At 38.8% G+C, this 27339-nt stretch overlaps 1 protein-coding gene across 4 annotated transcripts in view; it reads left to right on the forward strand.

Moving 5' to 3' along the window:
* Positions 1–27339, forward strand: part of INSC (INSC spindle orientation adaptor protein) — a 198797-nt gene that overhangs the window by 66262 nt on the left and 105196 nt on the right. The gene's annotated exons all lie outside the window — the stretch shown is intronic.

Consider the following 27339-nt stretch of genomic DNA (forward strand, 5'->3'; position numbering starts at 1 on the left):
ATACACATGTGAGCTAAGATAAACACTGAGTACTATATTTGAAGTCCAATTGCTCTGGTTTGGCTCAATGAGTTTCTCTGTGGATCAAAACATCAGAACTTGGACATTAATTTGGTTTTGTGGCTCCAGGTTTAAAAAAGCATACATACAAAGAGCTGAGTATGTATGTGTAATCTGGGTTGCATTCATCAAAGCTATTAGTAAATCTCCTATTCCATGTGTGCAGTTTGGTGTTTTGAGCATACAATTTGGTTGCTTATAAAGAGAGCATGAATTAAGTTTTTTAAAATGTCGGACTATATTTGTAGCAGTAATATAGCCGTTTCAATTACTTTATAGTATCACAATCTGATTAGTGGCTCATAGTGATGAAAGTCACCATAATGAATGGTACCCTATTTAGACTGCTGAAAACCCAACTATAGAAGTAGTTGATCATTCCTAACCTCAGTGAAAATGAAATTGATTTTGTTCAGATATTTCTTGTATAACCCACACCCACTCAGTGAGTGCTCTGTCCTCCTCTAATGGTAGCTGAGCCAAATGTAGAGGTGGTTTAAGAATTCTGAAACCGTGAAACTCTTTCAGAAATGTCTGATCTCTTGTGTGGGTTTTTGTTGGTTTTGGGGTTTCTTTAAACGTTGCTGATAAGGTTTGTTCTGGTAAGAAAAAGGAGAGGGAGAGTATGATGGAGGAGGGAGAATGGATTGCAGTCTGTCATAATCATAACAAGACCAAAAGAGTGGCAAGTGTTTCAAAGGATGCTAAAGTAACACAAAAGACATACATAAAATGAAAGGCGAATGTGAAAGAAGGGGGTTGGTATTGGGGAAGGAAAAATACTGGGTGGGTGGGGGTGGAGGGAGGAGGGCAAACAGCTCATACTACTTACTCATGTGTGTGGGTTGAGTGCACAATAAGGTCCAAGGATGGTGCAAAACAGTCTTCCCAATTTGAAAACCACAATATAATGGCTTTAATGGGTGGGATTTAAACAGAGTTGTGAAACAATTGATGTGGACTTGTAAAAGGATTAATATAGACAGAATAGTGTTAAATGAGGACCGAGTCAGGTTTCAGAATAACACTTAGTTCACTAATAAGAAATAGGCTGTTATAACGAGCCTATAGCCTGGTCTGCATGCCTGTCTCAGGATTCCGGCTTTGTATTTGTGTGTGTGTGTGAGAGAGAATTGTGTTAACCAACAGAAAATGTGGCACTGTATTGTGTTATGTGAGGCATTTTAAAATAGAAATATAATTTTTTATAAAGAGTTGAACTCTTTATAACCCAACACCCCACCAGGAGTCTGTAAGACCGCTTTTTAAAATGTATTTTGTTTCCACAATGGTCAATTTAGTACTGATATTCTCTATCCTTAAGAGAATACCACGTCCAATCTTTGTGCATCCTCAACTGCTATTAAAGTCACTAATTACGTTGAATGTGCAAGAATTCAGGACAGGCCCTTAAATTGTGTTCCTGTCCTGTTTAAATTGTTTACTCTGTTTTTCGCTCCACTATGATTTTGTGGGAAATCACAGTTTGGTTTGGGAAGTCCCTGGTGTATTGAGTCACCTCGCTAGTGGTTTTCTAGCATACTGTTAGACCTATCTTCTCTAATTGACATCTGGTTTGATATATACAATACTTTGTGTATAGTTTATCTCCAAAAAAAACCTAAAAGAGAAAAACAAAACCACTATTATAGAAATCTATTTTCCATCTCTCTAAGTTAAGAACACATAGTGACCAATATGAGTTTTATGAGCGAAAACATTCAGAAGTAAATTTTAATGATCCCTCTTTCAGTTAGCGTTGTTTAAATGGTTTACAGAACTATCATTAGGTTTAATATGAAACACTATTCTTTTAAGGGAATAGAGAAAAATGTTTCATGCAGATGCCATTTTCAGAGTGATAGTCACGGCCAGTTCAATACAGCTTGTTTTTGGTGTATATTCCTTAAATATGCTTGATAGACTGCTGTAATGTCTCAGCTTAGCTTTTGAAAACTCCTGATTGATGGGAACTATTTTCCATCAATCTTTCTCTCTCAGAAATTTTACTGCATTTGAATTCTCTCCATGTTTCTAGGGAATTCTTCCAAGTAGGGAGGTATTGGAAGATATTGATTTCCCCCCTGCCCACATGGTAATGAAGTAAAATACAAAAGGCTGATTAAACCTCATGCTGCAGCCACACTTTTTCCATCATATTTGTGGCTTTTTGCAAAGCTCCTTATGGATGGTAAACTGTTACCATGAGCTCAAGAGATTTAAAGAGGACATAATGTCAGACTCACTGGTGGTTGTTAGCATGGCAAATACAGAATACCTAAACATACTTTCATGTTATAAAATGCATAATGAGAAATTGCCTACATTTAAAAACAAACCCAAGAAACCTATTTTGTGCATTGGAACCTCATCTGCTAGGATAGACTCTTTTATGTTTGGCCTCGGCTCTCCTCACAGAGGCTAATCTGCTTGTATTCAATTTAAGCAATTTAATTTCATAGGGTGTAATCTCCCCTGGTTGGAGATCCTCACTCCTACTTTATGCTAAAATGGTCTATCGGGGCCCTAAAAGCCCTGCATCTGACTGGGGGAAGATTCTCCAGGTGTAGGAATCATGGAAGACAGCCATAAGGCTGCTTCCGGAGGACCCAATCCCAAAACCTGGTAGGAGGTGTCTTGGTAGTGTGGCTGTGGCCCACAGCACCATGTAGATTCTGGGCAGTACTGTGGCCCATAGGGTAGCCCCAGGGAAGGCTTAGACTGGGGCTGCCTAAATTACTTTAGGGGCCTCTCCAGACCTTTGAACAGCCAGGATCTGGAGGATACAAAGTGATTGAAGCTATGTTGGCCTTTGTCCTCCTCCTTGGAGTGTGAGTTCTGTTCTGCCCATTTTAGCTCCCCTGAAATTCAAAGTGGGTTGAAGGCACTTTGCCTTCCTGACTGCAGAAACTTAAGCAGTTCAGGAATGTTTAATACAAGGTTTGAATATGCTTTTAGTTCTAAAAATGAAATGTGACCCTAGAGATGAATTAGTCATGTTTGTACTTTGCTTTGGAATTATAAAGGGCAATATATTGTATTATATAAATAAATAAGTTTTATTCAAAGGTCAGGAGTTAGTGTGTGAGTACTATGGCCAGAAAAAAAAAACTATCCAACACCCATGGGAGCAGGTGGCTTATCTTCATTTTGCAATTGGTTTAAATCTTGGCTCTGAACACCATGTTATAATACCGTTTTCAGTCCATAGTGTCTTGCACTTGAAGCTCTCAAAGCACCTTACTAATATGAAGAAATGTAAACTTCAACCCTGTGACTTAGATAAATATTGCATCCCTGCTTTACAGAGGAGAAAACCAAGGTCCAGTGGACAATCATTTTATATTTGGGTACCTAAGGTTAGTTAGTTAACTCTAATGACTTCTGAAAATCACGCTGCCTTTTCCTAGATGTAGTCCCGCAAATGCAAAAAGTTTACTGTTAAGTGATTTGCCCAGAGTCACAGAGGAAGTCCATGGCAGAACCAGGAATAGATTGCAAGTTTCCTGATTCCCAGTCCTCTCTTTAACCAAAAGGCAATCCTTCCTCTCTTTGTTGGATGTTCTTCCTTTCTTTGTTAGACTAATGAACAGAGCCCTAAGAAGGAACAATACAAATAAGGTCACTCCATGCATATTTATAGCCTTGTGCTGCTCTCTAAAATGTACTCTGTATCAGCAGTATTCTGATAATTTATCTAAGGAAGCTGCTTAACTATTCTGTCATAAGACCAATCATGCTTAGTTTGGCTCTCAGCTCTTTTTAAAATCTAGAGTTAATGCTTTAACTTATTCCAGTTATCTTAACTTATTTACCTGGGTTTTTTTCATGGTTGCATTAGAGTTTATCTATTGGTGTTCCCTTGTATGTTTATACAGTAGGTGAATGTAGCTATATAAACTTAATTTATAAAGAATCTGTATTAATTACTAGTGAAAGGAGCTATGTAAACTCTTAGTGATGATAATAGATCCATGGCTGTATGTCACATAATGCCAATCACCAAAAACTGTGAGCTTGCTGGAAAAAACAGGAGGAACATTCCATTAAACTTTAAGACCTTCATTATCATGGATTGTGCTGAATTAATGGAAAACTTGGCCCCAGGAGTTTTCAGCCACCTCAACTCAGTGTCTAAAATTGTACCCATAATTTTGCATGTGAAAACAAATGCTGGATCATTTCTCGTATGGGCCATGTCTCGCGACACACCTTCAGTCACGTGACTTCCAAGATGCATCATGCAGCTTGGTCAGAGGGGAGCCTACACTGAACTATGGGCCAGATGACCCAGCTCATAGGCAAGAATGGGGACCAAAACTACAATTCTCATGAGGCAATGTGGCACAATTGGGAAATGCAATTTAATGCTGAACTGACTTTTTAAACAAAACTTTTCAGGTCAAGTCAAATGTAGGGATAGACCTTATTACTAATGCCAAAATGGTTAATAAAATTATAAATTATTGTAATGTTAGGTAAAAACAAGATTGCATTTGCACTTACTGAATTTTAAAAGATACTTACGATTACTTTCATGCAGATGATGTTTGGAAAATGTTAGCTCACATTAGCATGTCTTTGGTTCCTTACTTCATTAAATGAAATATTTTAGCTAATTAAATAAATTTCTAGAGAAATCTCTGCTTTCTGTTAACAGGTATCAGATGTTAACAGGTGCAATGACAGGTATCAGAAATGTTTGAGGATAACACCTCCTTAGCCATAAATCCATATTTTTACCTCCAGTGTATTTACATTGATTCTGAGATATAGCCTTTATATAATTCTATTTTGCTTAATCATTCTATATTTCTTTTATACAGTGTTTGCAAGATGTAAATAAGTGTTTGTCTTGTACAAAATGGGAATAATGGTAAAAATCTGAGATACAATGGAGACGGGGGCAGTATAAGAACCTATATAGAATAGAATTTTCTAATTCTGTTTGAGTCAGAGGCCTTAAGAATTATATAGTTCAAATTCAGTTTAATGAACTTGGTGCAGCCTGTGCACACTTGAACAAAGTCTTTTTTCTCTCTCTCCTGAGATCATTGGATTTGAGAAATGAGAAACCTAATGAGCCTTCCAACAATGTGTGCTTGACTCTGCATTCCTTAGCAAACATAACACATGGTGTAGGGAAATGGAATGGTTCTGTCTTTTGCCCTTGCCATCTTGGTATATAAGCATCTCACACAAAAGTGGATTTACGTAGTATTCCCTCTAATTTTTCCCTCCCATGTGTGGAATGAATTTTGTGATGTGCATCGATATGGAGGTGATGTGGAGGTGATTGGTGGAATTCATGTGGCAGGGTGGGTCCGAGAGGTTCAGATTGTGGGATGCAGGGGAGGGAGTGAGGGATCTGCCTGGGGGTGTGGGCTCTGGCTGGGAGAGGGGGCGGGGATGAATGGCTCAGGGCTGGGGCAGAGGGTTGGGGTGTGGGGAGGTGAGAGCTCTGGCTGGGGGTGCAGGCTCTCAGGTGGGTCTGGGGATGAGGGGATCAGGGCTGGGGCAGAGGGTTGGGGTGTGTGTGGGCTCTGGCTGGGGGTGCAGGCTCTGGGGTGGGGATGAGGGATTTGGGGTGCAGTGGGGCTCCCTGGGCCTACAGTGGGGAACCCCTCCCCCAGCTCTCTCTCCCCTGGCCGCGGTAAGTCCAGGCTGGGCTGGGTCAGGGCCGAGGGAGGGGCACCACAGCAGGTCTGGGGCTTGGGGAGAGGCATCTCTCTTCACAGCCCTGAGCACCTGTGAGGCACTTAATAGGCAGCTGCATGGCTGCATGGCTATGCAGCTTAGAGGGAATTTAGGAACACCCTTGTAAAGTAGGGTAGTACTATGTTCCCTGTTTACTGATGGAGACCTGAGACAGAATTAGATTATGTGACTTGCCCAAGGTCACCCAGAAAATCTGTGGTATAGTAGGATTTGAACTAAGGTGCCCTGCCTACTAGTCCAGTGCCGTCATTACAAGACCATTCTTCCTCATAGCTATTACTTATGCTGTTTTCGTGTTCTGTGCATAAATGTAGGCCTTCACTTTCTAACACCATATTTCCAGCCTTCGAAGCATTAAACTTCTGCTTGTTAGGAGACTAATATGGTATAGATGAGAGGGGAATTTGACATCCTGAGTTTCTACACCTGCTGCCCAGGTGGAAATAATTTGGAGTGTTAGTCATTGTAACAGTTGTTTGTCTGCTGTGCAGTCACTCTCCAGGCCAGCACTTGATTCATTCTCCTCTCTCTCTCTCTCTCTCTTTTTTTTTGTTTTTTGTTAAAGTATAGTGAGGTTTTTAAAGTTGGTTTAGACCCTGATAATGTCTCTCCCTTAAAACGGGAGGCAACACTTTGTTCCGAAAGCATTACTGAAAAGTTTGAATGAATCACCCTATTCAAACACCTACCAGTGTTATTTTTAAGTGGTTGCATATTCCCAGCAGACAGATTTTCTTCAGACATGTATTTATTCCAGCCACTCATCTTTGCTCACAGCATTATATTGGACAGGGGTCAGCTGAGGTACTGAGTCAAAAACCTTGTTTAATCCAAGTGTGCACTTTGTCACATACTGATATCTCAGGCCAGTCCATGTTTTTAAACCAGATTTTTCTGGTATTTTAATGACTTATATATAAACAACTGAAAATACTAATTTAAAGGTCACCTGAAAACAAAAATTTGCCTTATTTTGTAGGCCTGAGAGGGTTTTTTTATAAGTCTTTCTCTGCTTGTTCTTAACATTAAAAATTCAGGTCTTGGCTATCCTGGAAGATGCTTCCTGGATTATAGAGGAGATGGTTGGATTATGAAATCAAAAGTGCCAGGGAAGTGATTTAATTGAAGGGGAAGCAAATTTTATAGACTGTTTAAAATTATTTGAAACAGATCTTCAACTGGTGTACATCAGCATAGCTCTATTTAGTGCAGATACATTAGTTTACCACCAATGAGGATCTAGCCCTTTGGGTTTTTGTTTACACCTCTTTAACTACAACTGTTGAGAGAGAATTTTCTTTGTTAATTTCAATACAGCCCTCAAATGAGAGCTGAGAACTTCAGATACACATTGGAGTCATCCAAGAACTATTGATGGTCAAATTTAAAAAAGGCCGGAGTTTCATGTTAGCTCAGACAAATTTCCAAAATATCAGGTACTTAACTGTGGGTTAGAAACTGCATGGGAAGCATCAGAAAAATAAGCTCTCACAGGATTTCTGGTTCTTATTCATTTCATCCACGTCGAAAATAGTGATATTTTTTTTTCATGTTGTTTTGATCCTGCCTCTGCAGTATCTATTTAGGGTTGGGACACATGAAATGGCAATAAAAACAAACTCCGCCTTTTAAAAGTGAACTAAATCTTGTTGGAAGTTTTGCAGAATTTTGGGCAACAGGTTTTTTTCGTATCTTATTTCTTCCAGACATTCCTAGTTCATTCAGCTAACTACTTTCTTAGGGGCCAGTCCCACAACTTTTAATCAATGAGTAATCCACACTGACATAAATTGTCCTGTTAATTTTTGGGGGACTATTCACAAAAATAGAGGTTTGCAGGATCAGGCTCATGGTGTGTATTTCATTCAGATATTCCTCATCTTTGTCCCTTCCCCTTCTTTTTCCTCACCACCAACTCCCTTTAGAGGTTGTAATTCTCCCATTTACTCCATCTCTGTATGTCATCTGCACTGAGATACTATTGCTCTGTTCCTTGTGCCCCTTCCCTTTATCTTTATCCTATCCCTGAAGCCCTGTCCTTCTCTCCAGCCCCTAACTCCCAAGAATGTCCCAAGGATTCAGAAAATATGCAAGCAAATGAACAGTTTGATATGTTCTGAATTCTATCAATATTCAGCAAAGCACTTATGTACATTTTAAATGCTTAAGTGCTTTGCAGGGCCCATATGTACATATAAGTGCTTATAAACCTATTTCAGCCACCTACTATAAGTGCTTAATTCTTTATGAAAGTTCTATAGCACCCATTATTGTAATAAAGTGTTTTCAGTACCTAACATTTTCACCCATGTCTGAAACTTAGGCTCCCTATCTCAAAAGTACCTGTGTGTATTTGCTATCTGCATTTTACAGGCTAGTTATCATGTGTAGTTGTTGTCCAGCTAATGAGAGAGCAGAATCCCTGACCATCAATACAGCCTTCCCTTGGATAAAATCAGGAATGAGTATTTAATGATTTTTTAAAAATCATTTTGTATGAATACGTAAAAAAAATCTGAGACATACACAGTGTATAAAGTAAAATAGATTAGAGTTGAAAGCAGCCTAATATTTAGTATTTTTAATATTTTATTTTAAAATGCTGCATAATCCCCATTCTCTTTTGATGTAGTAAGATTTTTGTTATACAGCTCTGTTCTGTTGTTGTTTGTTCTGTTGTGGTTGTGGTTTTAAATACCGTTCAGGAATAAAATATTTACTTGAGAATTGAAAATGTTCTTGCAAAAGCCTATTTTGTAATAAATCCTAGAAATAGTATTTCATAGGAAAAAGAGGATACTATATTAGTTACATGACAGCTATGTTTTGGTGACAGGAATTCTGTTCAATTATAGAATGGCTTGAGTGACTAATGATACCTCATTCAATGACCTTTTATCCTTGTTTCATTTCATGTTGATTTATCTTATAACAATTCCAACTACGAATTTTATAGCCACAGAAAGGGAGCTTGATTTATAGTGAATAAAATTTTTCCCATTCCAAGGATTTAAAACTCACCTGCAACAAAAATATGAAATCCAGATCATGCTCTTTTTTTTTCTTTTGCTTTTTTTAAAGTTTTACACAATTACCCATATATGCACCCTTTTGGAATTGCAGTGTGTAGTATAGCATGTTTTGTGAAGCCAGAGGAAAAGTTAAACAAAGTAGAGACCATGTCAAGAGATCCTCCACTGGCTGACAGGAAGCTGGAAAAAGAGACCATTTTCATCCATGGGTCAAATGTCCCAATCAGTAACTGTATTCAGCATTTTAAAGTTTAGGTCAGCATCTTGGCCTATGGGCAGTAAATAATTACCTTTCACTGGTACTGATTGCAGTTTTGGTTGTATCAAGTTGCCAGACAGTAGGATTTTTCCTAATCTTGTCTTTTATACTTATACCCCTGTAACTTTAAATCAAGTTGTGTAACATAAGTTGTTATGGAAGCTCTAAGAAGTAATATGAGATAAAGCTTAAATGATGTCGTACAATAGAAATCACAAGAATGCCTGGCTTTTAATTTGATGAAGGTTGAAATCATCAATGGTTAAAACTGAAGCTTTAGCAACTTTGTCTTTTCACTCATTAATTAATTCCATTCTTGTGGAAAGGTTCTCTTTTGTGTTAATTCAATTCCTCTCATCAGGTTTACATTCATCAATTTTTTTGATTATTTGAGGTAAATTGATCTTAAAGGAAAAAAAAAAAGTAAAACCAAACACTAACTTTCATTTCAGATAACAGAGATCAATTTTACCCTGAAATCCTGTGGTCAGTGACAATAGCACATTTCATAGACATGTTGCAGCAATCAGTTTAACATTGGTATGAGCCATATCATGTTATTTTGTTGTCTTCAAAACATACCTTCAGAAATGTGGAAATCTATATATTTCTTTTTTTCTTTTTTGTCCTACAAACAATGAGGCAATAGTAGCCTTGATTTGCTTGATAAACTCGATTCTAGCATGAACCTAGTATCCTTTTGAGAGTTATCCCTGAAATTTGTGGCTCTCAAACTGTGGTCCTCATGGTTTAATAATTGATTCAGTATTTTAACTGGCAGGTCTCTATTCAATGTAAGTTCATTTTGTTTTTTTCATATAGGTGTTTGTCGTGACACTTTTTTATCCCTTCTGTAAACATCCTGGGTGGTATTACAGATCTTTTGCACTGAAGTAGCAACACATTAGTCTAGTCTAAATAAGCTTTTATGACAGGGGTCTCCTTGAGTCTCTCTTCTGGCCATCCTCATCCTCTGGCTTTGGCTCAAACTGTAACTTTTAGAGCACACAACTTCAAATTTTCCTCAGTAGCTTCATGAGCATTCTGAAGTATCCATACATTATCTGTGGTGATTTGCAGTTGTTTTCGCCCTCATTTCCCTCATATTTGCTTTTCAGTAGCATCTTTCAGGAAGGCTCTTGAACAGGTATCTAGACATCAGCCACTCACACTGGTTTTCCTTGTCTGTGTGCTATTTTCAGAGCACAGTTTTGCAACCAGATCATTAACCTCTCTGTATGGGGTTATGCCATGTGTGGGATTTCTCATTATTGTTTGTGTCTAATATTGTAGCTGACGCACTACCTGACACAGATGCTTTTCATTTTTTTTCAGTCTTTCAAATGCTTCTGTTGTAGTTAGAGCACTATAGATTTCATATCACAGCTATTCTGTGAGGCCTTTGGTAACACAAAGGCATATGGAAATAGTTTTGGGATACATTTAGTTAGTCACAGATTTTTTTTCCCAATTTTTTTACGAAGTTGTATTTGTCCTCTTAAATTCTTTGCTTTTAACTCAAATTTGGTTTGTCTTCCCTGCGTAATTATTATTGTAAGTATTTAAACTTTCCTTACATCTGTGTAGCATCAGGAGTTAAATGTTTCTTTACCTCTTGTTTGTTCCCAGTGCCACTGTATCCTTGATATATGTAAGGAGATCTCTCACACTGAATATGAAGGCATAGAAAGAAGAAACCCTGTTGGATATCACAGAATTAAATTTAGAGACAATTGTGTGTGCTTGATTTTGGTATATTGGTACCATGTGATTTCTCTGTCTTATACAGCTTCACTGCTCCAAACTCCTATTAAATTCTGAATCCTGTAATAAACACAGTGATATTCAGTCTCAAAAGCACCACAGCCATACGTGGCTCTTTCGGGCCATGAATGTGGCTCTTCTATAGTGTAGTGAGCACTGATTGCGGGAATGCTCCATTGGTCTTAATGTGTTAAGTGTAGTGAGAGGATGTGCTGCTTCTTCAAGGAGCGATAAAGAGCTGGAGGTGGAGAAGGGGTAGAGTAGCAAGAAGGCACAGACTATCTCCATTGTGAAGCTTGAGGTTGTCTTGTGGTAATTTTTGTTGTGATCTGTTATCAATATTTGATGATGCAAAATCAGATTGTTGCACTTTGAATGTTTGTGTGCCTATAGAACTTTAGTCAGTGATCAACTTTTCCAGGCTTAACACGCAGTTCAACAACAATGGTTTTAAAAACATCCAGGTTCTAGTGAACAGCGCAGGACTCTTGACACCCAGACCTAGATACTACTCCTTTCTCTCCCACTGTATCTAACCTTGGGCAAATCACTTAACCGCTCTGTTTGTTTTTCCCATATGTAATACAGGGATAATAGTTGCCTATTTCACACGGTTGTTGTGAGATTTGCTTACTGTCTGTGGTGTGCTCTGAGATGCAAGTGCAATAGAAATGAAAACTATTCTACTGGCAAGAAACTGTGTGCTATAGTTCCTTCTATCTTCCTTTAAATATAAAGAATCATATTTCATTTGTTGCCTTTATCAAGCTTAGCTACACTGTTCTTATCACATGCTTAATATAATTGAAATAATGCTTGACTGTCTGTCTGGAATGATCAGAGCACCAGGATTTCTCTCCTGATCAAGTCACTTGGAGTGTTGCCATTGATTTCAATGGCTCCAGGATTTAGGGTGACCAGATAGCAAGTGTGAAAAATCAGGATGGGGAAGGAGGGTAAATAGGGTGTGTGTGTGTGTGTGTATATATATATATATATATATATATAAAAACCAAAGCCCCGGATATCAGGACCATCCCTATAAAATCGGGACATCTGGTCACCCTACTGGGATTTCACTCTGGTTTTTAGGACCATTGCCTTGTTTGAGCAGTTGACACTGGCCTGGAGATGGCTGCACAATAGCTCTCCACCTTGTAATTTTTAAGACACGTTATTCCACTCTGATTCTTAAGATCTCTTTGGAGATATTTTTAATATGATTTGTCCTACTTGTCATCTCACCTATTTATTTATTACAAATACTTGTACTGTATTGTGTTAAACAGAATATTTGTCACCTTTAATTCACATTTTTCCCCTTAGGGAATGGCTTCCTGACATAATTGCCTGATCTCCCTTAATTTGGCTCATTTGCTGGCTGGGGATGGTGAGGAGGATCTTTATAATCAGTTGTTGAGTTACCTGTAATGAGCAAGTTTAAGAAAGAGATGAGAGAACAATGCCACAACCTTGTAAATGGGTTTCTTGCTTTTTCTCTTTTTCACAAACAGGCTAGTAGCCTTAAGAAATGTGTTGGTTTGACCCCATTTCTAGTCTCATTAAATTCCCTGGTGTCTGTTAGCTATTGGCTTTCCCAGCTCACATTACCCCTTAGGGAATTGGAGTGATGGACTAGATAACACACAGGAGTTTAATATTAACAGAAATGTGCTAGCTACCAGTATCATTTCATTGTATTTGTTACTTGCAATATTTAGGGTATGCTGTCATGAAGAATATGTATGTAGACTTGAATAAGACTGTGTGTGTGTGTGTATGATTATAGAAGCCTGGTTTTAAACAAATGTTTGTGCTGTTGTATTGATGTTCACTGTGCTTTCTCCATTAACTAGAATGGGAGTCAGATCAGGAGCAAAACGAATGCTTGCTAGATAGGAACAAAACATGTGAACAAAATCTAACACATGGAAAAGCTTCGGTGGAAGAGGGATGGAAAACATCACTGAAAAGCAACGTGGGATTCAGTGGCTAGTTAGATTGTTGTAAGGCAAAAAAATTCTCAACTTCATTGTCAATGAGAGCCTCAGCTGGGCACATGTAGGGCACAAATGTTTGATTCTTCATTTGTTGTATCCTGTTTAAAAATAATGCTCCACTTCACTTTGAAACACATGATTTAAGAAGTAAACAATATTGAAAAATGCAAAAAAATTACTTTGATACTCACTGGTGGGTTGGGAAAGACAAATGCATCCGGTGTATCCAGGTAGTCAAATAAATAAAAGAAATAATCAGAAGGCAAGATGCACTTTCCCCCACAATTGTGAAGGGTAACTTTTATTTGTAAATAGCTTTTATATGGTTAGAAACAAAGCTCTGAACACTTGGATTGAATACTAAACTTTAAAGTTTCAGTGTTTTGGGACAGCTCGCCAGTTGTATCAGAGCTCTTCTTGGTGCTGCTGGTGGGAGGGCAGAGGTGGTTTTAAGCCACTGTTAGGGTCTCCAATCCCTGGGCCTGCCAGTGAGGGGGGCCCTGGCAGGGGAGTCACTGGAGTACTGTGTGCCCTGGCTATGTCCTGATAGGCCTCTCAGTGCCAGGTCTATACCAGCTTGATATTCCCTCATACCGGGGGGAAACTCAGCTGTTCTCTTAGGAAACCGAGTAAGGATGTTGCCCTCTCTAGGGTATTTGTTAGCCGTGTGACCAGAGCAGGTTCTGGGAATCAGGAAATTACTTTCTTTTGAAAGTATGGCACTTTTGTGACTTCATAGTTGGAAAATAAGTTCATACGTGTAACAAGCCTCTTCTTTGCTGAGTGCAATATTGTTATTTCAACTTCTAAACATAGGAAATGCCTTCTAGTGTATCAACTCAACCCCTTGCAAATGTACATTCCCCTTAGTACATTTTGTCCAGTCTGGTTTTAAATATCCTAACAGAGCTTCCATCACTTCCCTTTGGAGACTATTCCACATGTTAATTGATTTTACTGTCCAGAACTTCTTCCTGATATTCAGCCTATCTTTTCCCTTCATTTCACTACTCTGAACGGTCTCTGATTAAATCTTCACCCTCCTTAATGGCTATGCCCTTCAAATATTTATAGACTTATCTTGACCTGGGTTGATCTTGAGAGAGAGAGATATTTTGATGCATAGTGTTTTAGCTTATTGTGTCCTGGGTCAAACTCTGATGGGGGTGGGAGGGGGACTGACCCAAAAAAACCCATGAAGAAAAATAAATAATTGTTCTCAGTGCTTCCTAATTTCAGTGATTCCAGCTATGAGGATCTCCTGAAGCACTGGGCCTGACCTCTGGTCCAGCTGCCTGAGTGAGGTGCTTCAGAGAACTTGTGGACCTTTAATACCTAGAGTTGAATAAATGATGGAAAGCAAAACATGAATAATTTTTTCAGTGAATTTTGTGATTTTTTTTTAAACTGAAATATTCACAAACTTATTTTCATTGTTTGCTCAGCTCTAAAACCAACATTTTTCAAATTTGAGTGCATAAAATCTGATGCCTCAATCTTTATTATTGAGGCATTTAAATAAGTGATCTGATATTGAGAGGTGCTGAGCATTCATAGCTCCCAATATAGTCAATAAAAGTTGTGGTTGTTTCAACACCTTTGGTGATCACAATATTTTTGTTTAGGTGCCCAACTTAGGCACCAATTTTGAAAATTTTGGCTGAAGTGCTTAGATCTGTAGGTATAAAGAATATGCAACTTCCAGTCTCTGGTCATGATCAACAATTTTATTATCAGGAAATGGGGCATTTCCCTCTGAACTAAGGATGCTGAAATGGGAATCAAAGTGCTTCCTTAGACTTATTTTGTTTGTGTTTTTTTTTTAGTTTTAGGGATTTATTTAAAAAAAAAAAGCAGCAGGTGCTAATTTCTCCACTCATCAGAACTCTGCCAGTGACACTGAAAACTTGAGCACTGGGTGTGTGTGTTATGCTCTGACAGCGAACCAGGCAATGATTAAACCAGAATGTACTCAGGGCTTTGGAGGGGAAAGGGTCTAACATCATGTCACTCTCATCTAAGACGCTAGAAATGAACTGGAAACAAATCTTTTCAATCTGTCACTGTCAAGATAAGTGCACGAATCAATCCCCAACCAGTTCCCTCTCCGCTGAGAGTCAGTCAGACTGTGCAGCCTTCTGGGGTTTATCATCAGATAGGAGGCTGGTCTCATTAATTTTTCATAAGATATATTTTGTTGTTTATCTTCTCACATGTGAAAAGAGAGTCTGCTTGAGTTCTTTCAAGTGGACTGCTACATGACCCTACTATAACCTATGGTGGCAATGTGAAAGTCATGTTGTTTTTTTATTGTTTTGGTCAAAGCATGTATTCATCTTAACATTGTATTAGTAGCATTTATCTTAAGCTGTGGTCTCAATTTCCAAACACAAGCACTTAAGCAGGATCTTCACCTATGGCATTTGAGCATTTAAATTGACATTTAGGTATGTAAATAGGCTTTTACTGATTTTGGGATTCTAGGATAAGTGTGTATTTGGGCTTCCATTTTAAATTGGAGAAGCATTTAAGTTGGAGAAGCTGGGCCTAATTCATCACTGCACTTTGCCCCATCACACTAACTATAGAGCACCACACGTGTAAGGAACCTGGAGAATATCCCCATTGCTCGGTGCCTTTATGCCAGCGAAGTGCCATCTCTGTGGGCATTCCAAGGTAGGCGTGGCTGGAGGCAGCATGTCTGGGGATTTGATGCCCCTGAAATGTCCCATAGGGGCTGCAGCTATAGTGGTGCATGTTAAGGCAGCTGTTTGGGCTACTTTAGCTTATTTTGAGCTCTGAGCTGGCCCCCAGCAGCTCCTCAGTAGAGAAGGCACAAATTCCCTCCCCTCTGTCCGTGTGCTGGTGATAGTGCAGGGATAAATCTGGCCCCATGTCTTCATGAGGTTAGATGCTGGAGTCATAAAACTTACTATCCCATGTAATGCTAGACAAGAGTTATAATTATAACCATCCCTCTCACAGTCTTCATTATTTTTGTGAGCTTCTGCAGTGTGTGTAAGATGATATTGCTTTCAATCTACAAGTGAATGTCCACAGATTTCTGTGTATAGACCCAGAGCAGTATTTGAGGCCTTTAGGTAGTTGTTTTGACAATTTATTTTAAATTAACGAAAGTAAGAAATATCACTTCAATATTTTTCTCCTCTTTCTATTTTGATGTAACACAGTTGTATTTAAAGACAAGACCCCAATACATTGTACAATACTTCTGTATAGGTTCATTCATACTGTAATAGCACAGGTTAATTGCAATCAGTGCAAGCAGCAAAATCTGTGTGGGGACTTACAAAAATGTAAATCATGTGTTTCCAGAACAGCTGCCCTGAGCTTTGACAAATGAGTGTATAAAAAATAGAAGATTCCCATGCCCTCCAGCAACCTCTACCAAACTCTTCCTCCAGCCCTACTATCCACCTTTATCTCTTGTGTTTTCATTCTTACTTTGAGGGATTCATTCTTTTCCATATTCTCCTTTCTTTTCTTTTGGGTTTTTGATCCCAACCCTCTGCCAGGGAAAATTTTTCTCTCTCTCTCCTTTTGCAGCTTCTTACAAGTGATAGTTTTGCTACAGACTTAGACTGATGGATTCAATTGCTGAGAAATGGTTTATAAGGACAAGCTGAACAGCGTAACAAAAACATCATATATGGATATGGGTTGTGTATATATTTCTCTCACTCACTCTCTCTCTCTCTCTCTCTCTCTCTCACACACACACACACACACACACACACACACACACACACACACACACTTAATTTTTCCTTGAGATAACCTTACCTAGTAATCTCAGCATTTGCAATGTGTTCTATAATTAGTAAGTCTGGCAAAAAACTTCAAATGAAATATTTCCCCCCCTCAAAAATGGGGTTTTATTGAGATTTTTCTACTCAAATTGTTTTATAGCAGAATTTTCTATTGGGGGTGGGTGGGAAATACAAACAATGTGTTTTTGTTTGTTTGTTTGTTTGGGTCAACATTAAATTGTGTCCACCTGAGCTATAGTTCTGGGTCTCATGCCCCCATTCTCCACAATGGTCATTGTTCCCCAGCTTGACTACATCTCCCATGATTCAATCTGGTCTTTCTCTGTGGCTGAGCTGAGCAATCATGTAACTCCTAGAATGTGATGTGGTGACACTGGCATTTTTGACCAATTCTACTCATGACACTCTCAAACATATGGTCTCTCAGGCACACTCAGTGTCTGCCACTTCCTGCCCCTCTCTTTTTAACCTATAGTTCTGAGTGTAAGGGGCAGTTCCACAAAGAGCTTTGAGACTTATTGCCAGTTGTTGTGGGAATAATGTCTAGTGTTTAATTTATTTGTTTCCACACACAGCTACCAATCACACTTGGATTAGAGCACAACAGCATTGTGCTCCCAGAATTGTCTTTATAATTTGTTTACATGCAGGAGAAATCTAAACCAGTTAGAATTTAGATCTCCTAAAGCTTTAGCAATGAAATCAGTCTATTATTAGAGGTCTCTGTATCTCCTGGGAGCTTGTTAGGACAAGCTTTCAGACTTCAAGCAGATAAATATGTCATGGTTTAGCTAATTTACTGTGGTTACACAAGAGAAGAAATGTTAGGTTTAGGACATCAAGTGCAGCCTTTTCTGTCAGAATGTCAAAGATGGTGTATCCTCTAATAATACGAGCAATGTAAACTGACAACATCTGCAATGCTCCTTGTTCTTTATACCACGTATAAAGTATGTATGAAGACAGGGCAGACAAGTATAGCTTCTATGCAGCAAGACAATATTTCCAGAACTGAACAATGTACGACTAAGACTAGCTCCTTACTTGGACAAGCATGAATAAAATGAAAAGAAATAGTTATGTGAGAATTATTTCCAGGAAAAAAATTGCAAAAACATGATGGGAACCTTAGTGTGCCCCCCCCCCCCAAAAGAAGAAGCTGTACTTCATACTCTTATGGGCAAGGGTTCTGAACTATTTGGTATCTCATTGGCCTAGTGTTCTCTTCAGTTACTTTCTGTGACAGGATGTGTGAAGTCTTATTCTTCTTTTGCATCTAGAAATAGCTCAGTAAGCTCAGGGTATAAGAGTCATGCCTTCTTGTTTTGGGAATACTGCTTTAATATTCATTTAATACAATATATATTGTGTGTGTAAAATATATTTATAATCATTAAAAAAAAATTAGAAACACCAGAACATAATACAAAGTGTGTGTATGAGTGTATTGGGATAGGAGGGGACAAAATTGGCTTCCTCTGAATAGAGGAACAGTGCACCTCCCTAACCCTCTCTTCAGCAGAAGTAGGACTGGTAACATTGCTGCTTAATGATGCATGCTACTTTACCTTATTTTGGGATATAACCTGAATAATGCAGTCTGAGGCATATCAAACCTTTTTAAAATCTTTGGGCATGGCTATACTTGCAGATGTAGAGTGCTGTGAGTTAAACCCACCTTCATAGAGCGCAGTAGGGAAAGCGCTGCAGTCTGTCCACACTGACAGCTTCAAGCGCACTAGCGTGGCCACATTTGCAGCACTTGCAGCGGCATTGGGAGCGGTGCATTATGAGCAGCTATCCCAGCATGAAAGTGACTGAAATGTTTTTTTCAAATGGTGGGTGGGTGGGATGGAGTGTGACAGGGAGGGTGTTGTGTGTATGTGGGGGAACTGGGTTTTTGGGATGCTGAGAGTGTGTCAGCATGCTGTCTTGTAAGTTCAGACCCCTCTCTCACTCACTCGAAGCAAACAGTAAATGTTTGCTTTCTCTCGGAGCTGATCAGCAGCCAGCTTCTCCGAAATGGAGCTTTTGAAAGGGCATTTCTGCAGCCGATTTCACAACAATGACAAGAATGGCCACTTGACTTAAGGAGATTATAGGATGTTTCTGGAGGCAGATCAGAGCGCAGTAACACAACACCTCATTCACACTGGTGCCACAGCGCTCCAGTCGGGGCGCAGCAAACATTATTCCACTCGCCGAGGTGGAGTACCAGCAGTGCTGTAGTGGTGGAGTCAGAGTGCTTTACATGCCTTGCCAGTGTAGACAGGGATTGAGCAAGGGCACCCAGGGCTTCTTTATTGCACTGTAACTCACAAGTGTAGCCAAGGCCTTTAGCGTTCAGATGAGATTTGCCTAAGGTTTGATGGGGCGGGAGAGAAAGGAAAACTAAACCAAAATTCCATGTTGTGTATCTTTGTCAGACAGCGGGCAAAGTACAGGTAGAAGACATAAAATGAGGTTTTTACAGATTCATAAAAGCACAGCACACCACGCTAATTTACTGACCAACTCCTATACAAAGTAGCAAGTGAAACTTAAAGAGCAGTAAAAATCCATTGAGATTTTCACTGTTGTACCTGCTGCTTTTGCCATATTTGTGTAATTGCCTCTCTGTATCCTGCCTTACAAATGGACATTTAAGTTTCTGCACTGTTGGCTATTGGAAATTGACTGAATTAATATCCCATCGCATTAGGACTGAAAAACACTGCTTTAACCTCTCCACCTCAAAACAAGCATTAACCTACAGGTGACAACAGAACAATACTAAAATGCTAGTGAAATCAGTGCTATCATATAAGTAGAAGAAGAAATTACTTTATTTCAGTCATTATGATTCACTTCTAGAATATTGTTGTGGGAACTTGAATATCCTCATCAAAATATGGTTTACGCAACCAGTTCTCTTCTCTTAACTTTAGAGCAGGGAGGTTCAATCATCTTGTTTCTTTTTAGAATGGTGGCTCTTTCAAATGGGTCACCCATATGTTGGGTTTATTTTTAATGCATCTTCTCTTTTGATCGGATTGGAAAGTTCCAGGCCATCTCGGTTCTAAGCTAGATGGGCCTAATGCTCCCAGTTGCAAATGTTCCCAAATATAGTAAGATTAGGAGTCTGGAGGGTTTTGTTTGCTCCATATAGAGAAATAGGTCAGCAGACAACTTTGGCTCTGGATTGCACAGGTGGGCAGAACTTGGCTTGCCGAATCTGGTGATGTGTGAGCTTGGCTTTGAGACCCCAGATTGACTTTGCAGGATTGGCAGCTGCAGAAGAAACACACAGAGCATTTTACTTGTGAACTGAAAAAACTTTGATCAGGAATCACTGAGAGACTGTAAGCTTGCACTTTATGAAGTTGTCTTTGTATGAAATCACTTAGTACTGTACAACCACACTTTAATTGTCAATTCACATACTCAAATGCAGAAAGGGGACTTTAAATCAGAGGTACACAAACTTGAAAACTGGGTCCACTCAGTGTCTTCATACAATCAAACCAAATATTATTTTATTTACTGTTTGCATTAGGGTAGATCCAAGAATTCCCAACCAAGATGAAAGGTAAGCACACTGCAAACATATAGTCAGATGTTTCCTGCCTTGGATCTTACATCCAATAGAGAAGACAGGCAAGGGGTGGGAGAAAGGAAGTATTACTATCTCCATTTAATAAACCATTAAATTTCTTTCACTTGTCAATTATATTTACTTAAGATATATTTCAGGAAGCTGCTGCTTTTATTTACAGAATTTTAAATAAAAAGATTCCAGTAGCTAAAGCTGCCAATATAATAAATTTAAAGTTATAAAACATTCCCCTGCTTCCAGCCGTTGTTCATTTTCACATATAGCAACACAAAATCCCAGAGCCACTTATTCCCTAATTGTTTTTAATGCAAAATACAGTTCTCATAGAAAATACCTGTTTGTTGGGTGTCAGAGGCTAATTCATTGAACCTGATGATATATTGTTGCAAGACAATGGTGTTCACTACAACTTCACTCCTCTTTGCTGCTTCCCAGGTCCTTTTTATGGGCAGTAATACAGAATTTATTATAACTGCATATATAATTAGCAAGGGATAATTGTCTTAATTCGTATACTGCTTCCAGAATATTTTTTCTGAAAAACATCATTGTTCCCTTTTTAATGTGCTACAGAATGTTGAGCCTGCATACCCTTATGAATCATGGATAACTCATTTGTATCAGAGATTCACTGAAAGTGACCCAAACCCTGCTCTTGCTAAATGAAGAGGAATAAATAGATATGTTGCTTCATCCTGCTCACTAAGAGGAAAGCCTCCATTCTTGCTATCGTTTGTAACATTTCCCTGGCTCCCCATAAAGACCACCTGGTTCTGTCCTCATTACATCAGTACATTAGTCCCTACACCCACTCCCTTCTGAATGTAGGGATTGGCACCCACACTGCAGGGCTCTTGTCATCAAGATTTGTTCTTTTCCCCTACTCCAGTGCTGCTGCAAATAGCAAAGAGGTGAAAAGTCTTCACTAATGAAATGCTTCAGAGGAATGAGCAGTTTGAGGGACCCCTCTACCACCTACCTTTTGCTTTTACCAGGTAAATGCCAGCCTGGCATTGCTTTCCTGATCTCAGTGGATTCTAATTCTGAACCCCGTTGAAGAACAAATTATGCCAAACCAACCTATTTTCTGTCTTTGACAGGGTTACTGGCCTAATGGATAGGGGGAAAGCTGTAGACATGGTATCTTAGAATCATAGAATCTCAGGGTTGGAAGGGACCTCAGGAGGTCATCTAGTCCAACCCCCTGCTCAAAGCAGGACCAAACCCAACTAAATCATCCCAGCCAGGGCTTTGTCAAACCTGACCTTAAAAACCTCTAAGGAAGGAGATTCCACCACCTCCCTAGGTAATCCATTCCAGTTCTTCACCACCCTACCAGTGAAAAAGTTTTTCCTAATATCCAACCTAAACCTCTCCCTCTGCAACTTGAGACCATTACTCCTTGTTCTGTCATCTTCTACCACTGAGAACAGTCTAGATCCATCCTCTTTGGAACCCCCTTTCAGGTAGTTGAAAGCAGCTATAAAATCCCCCCTCATTCTTCTCTTCTGCAGACTAAACAATCCCAGTTCCCTCAGCCTCTCCTCTTGATTTTTAATAAGGTCTTTGCCACATTGCCATCTGACAAACTAGGGAAATGTGGTCTAGTTTGTTATAAGGTGAGTGCACACCTGCTTGAAAGAACATTCTCCAAGAGTAGTTGTCATTGGTTCACTGCCAGACTGGGAGAGTATATGTAATAGGGACCCACAGGGGTCAGTCTGGGTCAGTGGCTAGTCAATATTTTCATTAATGACTTGGATAATGGAGTGGAGAATATGCTTTTAAAATGTGTGGGCAACAGCAAGCTGAGAGGGGTTGCAAGCAATTAGGAGGACAGGATTAGAATTCTAAAGGACCTGGAGAATTGGTCTGAATTTAACGATGAAATTCAGTAAAGAAAGGGGTAAAGTATTTCATTTATGAAGGAAAAATCAAATGCACAGCTACCAAATGTGGAATAAATGGCTTAGGTGGTGGTAGTGCTGAAAAGTATCTGGGGATTGTAGCGGATCACGAATTGAATGTGAGTCAACAGTGTGGTGCAGTTGCAAAAAAAGCAAATATCAGTCTGGGGTGCATTAACAGGAGTGTTGTATGTAAGACACAGATGGTAATTGTCCCACTGTACATCAATAAGGCCTTGATTCAGCAAAGAACTTAGCCATGTGCTTTGCTGAGTTAGCACGTATATGCTTATTCTAGTGGTGCTGCTGCTCAGCTAAAGTTAAAGTTCTTAGTTTACCAAAGGTTACTACACCAACACTTGGGGACTTTTGGGATGCTAGTTGTCTCTAGTTTACCTTGTCCATTTAAATGCTAACACTCTTCTAACAGCTTTTAAAAATACAGAGAATATCTTTATATAGCTACCCTCTTTGCTTTCCTTCAATTATTTATTGGATACATTTGATCAGGGATGTTGACCAGCAGATGGGGATGAAGCTCCAAACCCATTCTGGTCTCATCTGTAAACTCTACAGACTTTCTGTAAACAGAGCCAGTCCTTCATTCCTTAAGGTAATTCAGTCTTTACTTAAGTAACATAAGGTTGAGGACACAAAATGAGTAAAAACCGAGAAGTGAGCTAATGCTGACACTCATAACTCATGTCATTATGCTTTTAAAAGAAGGCACGAATTACATTATTGCTGTTATAATGCTACAAATGAAGGTGGATAAAAAGAAAAGTTGAGGGGGGGTCATTTGTAGCAAGATTTTGTAGGAGCTTTTGTAAGTTTCTAAGTGGGCTCTTGTTGGTGATATGACTGATGGGCAGCCCCACAGTCTGAACCTCCAAACGTTGTACAACATTGTCCCCCTTTCTCTCCCCCACACAATTCCTCTCCCCCTCCTGCACACAATGGGGTTTTCTCTGTACCTTAAGGCATGTTGTCTTTGTGGAGTTACCAAGTGACTTGGCTCCAACTGTTGCTATTGGCTGATCACCAATAGGGGTGGTCGGGAGATGTGGTCCTCTGCACTGTTGCTAGCTGCTCTATGAAGAGAGCAACTGGATGTTCTTCTCTTCCTGTTGCTGGTCTTGCAAATCTTTCCTGTATAATGTTTGGGGTAGGAGCAGCTACTGGCTGGTAGGTCTTAGTAGCCTATGCTGAGCTCTGATTTTTTTTGCCTGTCCCTCTATGTGCATGTAATAAACCTCTATCTGTGACCACATCTGGTAATGATACTCAAAGATTTTCAACCACAAGACCTGCCTTGCAATGTGCCCTGAATATCATCAAACTCTGACGCTGATGAACCTTGTGGGGGAACAGATTCTGGGGTCCACAGCCTTCCACTTTGCCTGCCCTGGCCCTAGCAGCCAAAAACAAATCTAGGACTGGGCAGCTCCAGTATCTCAGCCAATATCTACTGATGACTGAAGGATGAACAGAGGGGCCATCTTCCATTTACATGAGTAGTCCTATGTAGAACCCATTGTAATAATCTGGTCTCAAGATGGCAAAGATATAAAAAAAACAAAGTCTGTGTTCTGAGTAAAGTTAATCATATGCATAAGTCTTTTCAAGATTAGAACCTAAATGTGGCTCTGTTGTGGTCTACTCATCAAAGTGAATGAATTGAAAATTCATTCTTACAGTGTCTCTTCCTTATGTTCTCTAGTGAGCCAGTGATTCTCTAATGTAAACTTTTCTGGGGGGAATAATTTACAATGAAGAAGTCACGGAAAATATAAAAACATAAGTGCTTTAAGGAGGAAGTTTATAAGTTGTAATAACTGGAAGAATTATCCTGAAACTCACATATTTTGCAGCAATTAGTATTGAAATAATGTAACCAAAATGATAACTTATCTATTGCCTTTTGGATATATGTAATAATGCTGTATTTAATTTGACACTGACATGTATATGAATGGGGTTTAATGGTTGAATAGTTTTATTTTCCTTATAAGCAAAAGAGTCATAGAAAATGTCTCACTGCATAGGTCTAGATTTTACAATCAGCTTCTTAATTTGGTCTCTTAGATTTGATTAATAACACTATAAATACTGCATACATCAATCCCCACACATCTCAGACCCAATCTATTAGGAAGCTTTTATAATAGCTGTTATACAGCTACAGCTTTTATAATATTTTTTTCTGTAATCTTTAAGAAAACCTTGATAACAAAAAAATAAAATGTGTTTGTCTTGACATACACTGTGGTAGTGATCACACCTTTGCTATTTCCCACACTCTTAATAGTGATTTAAGCCTACTGCCACATTAAACAATGGTGTTAAAGGGTAAATGGTATTGTCATTGACTAACTTAAATAATGTGGTGTTTACCATCTACCACAAGGGACTCCTCTGATTTCAAAGCATCATAACCTTTCAGTAAGTGCTGTTGTTTTGGGAAAAGGTTAGCTGGTTCTTATCTTTATTGCCTTTTAATCATCTCTCTGAATAGAGGCCAGCAGACTTAATAGATATAAGGAGCAAGCAGCCACTGAGTCAAATAAAAATATATTCATACATAGGTATGTAAAGGATGGACAGCAGTGTCTCATTTAAAATAAAAAATAATTAATAGATGCTAATAATATAATCAGCCTTCAAGACCAGAAAGTATCTCAATTTACCTTTTTTTCTACAGAAACCTCAGACCTATTTAGAGTTACATGATGCTGTGCGGTGAGTTGACAAACATGTTGAAGTTACAGCTGGGTGGATATCAAAATGTTTTTTTTAACAAACTCATTTGATAAAAATAAAAACAGAAAACCCATCCCTGTGAATTTGCTTTGGTGGTATTTCAAGCCCCTTTCTTTGCTTTTCATGAACATTCAAACAAGGGGAATTTTTGTTACCAAGGATAATCCCCAAAAGAGGTGTCAGAAATAGTTGTATGGATGCATTTGCCCAAATATTCATAATGAAAATTTCTATAGCCATTTCAGCTTTGTCTTTGCTAGGAAAAAGGTATATTCTGAACTCCAAGGTTAGCTAACTTGAGTTAACTAATATGAGGTAAAATCCTAGTGAAGCTGAAAAAGTTTAGTTTTCACATGAGCTCCCAGGTCGAGTTAAAGACTAGGAGAGAGAAGATGGGTGAAGTAATAATTTCTATTGGACCAACTTCTGTTGGTGAGAGAGACTAGCTTTCAAGCTTACCCAGAGCTCTTGTGTGGACAAATCCCTCCACTGGATCCCAGTCTGCTTCTGTTGCCGGTACTAAGGCCTTAATTTTCAGGGCATCAGCAGGTCAGAATTTAGTTCTATCCATCGATGCCTGCATCTCCAGCCATGACTCCCTGAGATGGCTACACTTTCTCAGAGAAACATCGCTAATGAAGCCTAGAAGAAGCAGATGAGAGCCTAAGATGTTGGAGAATGCTACAAGGGTGTTTGGCCATTGAATAAACTTCCAGAGGAGATTAGATTAAGTAGAGTCTGGGCATTTTAGGGAATGTTCTAAGAAGCCTTCTCTCCATTAAAGCTTTTCTATCACAACCAGAATGGTGTTAAAAACTATAATAGATCTAAAACCTAACAGAGCTTGCAGTAACCAGAGAAGAGAGGGACCAGAAAACTCCATGAAGTCTACTAGAGAGATCTGCTATGTGGATCAATTTGCCTGGCAAGTGCTTAGATACTGCAGTGAAGTATGCTATAGACAATGCTTTAAGATGGAAGGGGGACAGGTACAAAAACCACATTCAAACAAGAGTAGTCTGAACTGTACATATCAATCATTCCAATAGGCATGATTACATACTCTACCTGAGGGTCCATAATACAAACAAACTGTACTAAGCATAACCAAACTATACCTCACAGCAACTTTTGGTTAGTGACATCAAATGCAGTTGGGGGTACAATGACTTTTGCCTTATAAAGGTTTCCAGTATTAGGGCTAAAGAATAGTCTTCATAGGAACAGTCCCACTGAAATTAGTGTGATTACTTGTGTCAAGAAAATGAGCAGGATTTTGCCCCCAGTGTGTTCTTAAGGATATGTTTCCCTGAAAGTAATAAGTGAAAAGTTCGCTGTTCTTTATCTCCAAGTAGCTACTAGGTTGTTTTTTTTTTACAAATCCTATTTTTAAAATTTATTTTGACATTATTTTAATTTCCAGGTATATACATTTAAGAACTAGCAGTAATGCAAGCTGAAGATCTTTCCTGATGTAAAATCCAACCAATTTACATATTTACAGTGTGATTTTTCAAAAGCCTAAGTGTTGGCCAGCTTTGCCCTCACTGAAGTCAATCAGAATTTTAACATTTACTTTAATGAAAACAAAGTTAGGCTGATGGTGAGTGCTTTTGAAATTCCCACCACTTTACATAATTTTCCTCTCTTCCAAATGGATGATTTATTTTCTGTTAAAGAGAATACGAATGATTCTCTGTTTTAGCTGACTATTTGTCATTTTCAGGTTTCGTCCCGTGAGTGCAAAATGTAGTAACAGTCATTTGTACTCAGTAAAGAGAAATTTAATCAGTACATTCTATAGTCCAAAAAATGAAAAATGCATTTTGCAGGTCGAATGAACCTGTACTGTGTGTCATGCAAATGGCTTATGTAGTTATAAATCAAACTTTTAAAAAATCATTATTTTTGTCAATTAGGATGTCTTTATTCATATCTAATAAAGGAAAGAGAAACTATACATAGTAATAAGAATAAGAAAGCCACAATCAACCATGCGATGCAATTACACAATATTCAATTCAAAGCTGAATAAAATGAAGATCTTAAACAGCAGCAGACTGTAAAGTCTAAAATTAAAAAGCAGTGGTATTAAACGTGGCAATGTGGGAAATGTGATAGAACAGATCAATAATTTCTCTCTTCTGGTATCTTGTTTCCAATACTGGCCTATATTGAATAATTCCAGGGGTGACTCTCCTCCCAATACATACATACCTAATGTACCAGGTTGCTTATGCAGCACTGTTATACCACAGTGGAGGACACTTTTTTTTTCCTGAGTCCAGCTGCTGATCAGCGTATACCCTGAGGCATGAGAATTGATGATGGTCATGTCATTTTTATCTTAGCTAATGTAATTGCAGATTCTATTCTTACAGCAAGACTTTATGTAATGACAGTGCGGGGGCATTCATACTTTGGTGATATGTAGTATAAATGCTTAGATAGGT

This window comes from Mauremys mutica, chromosome 4, assembly GCF_020497125.1.
Source record: "Mauremys mutica isolate MM-2020 ecotype Southern chromosome 4, ASM2049712v1, whole genome shotgun sequence".
NCBI lineage: Eukaryota > Metazoa > Chordata > Testudines > Geoemydidae > Mauremys > Mauremys mutica.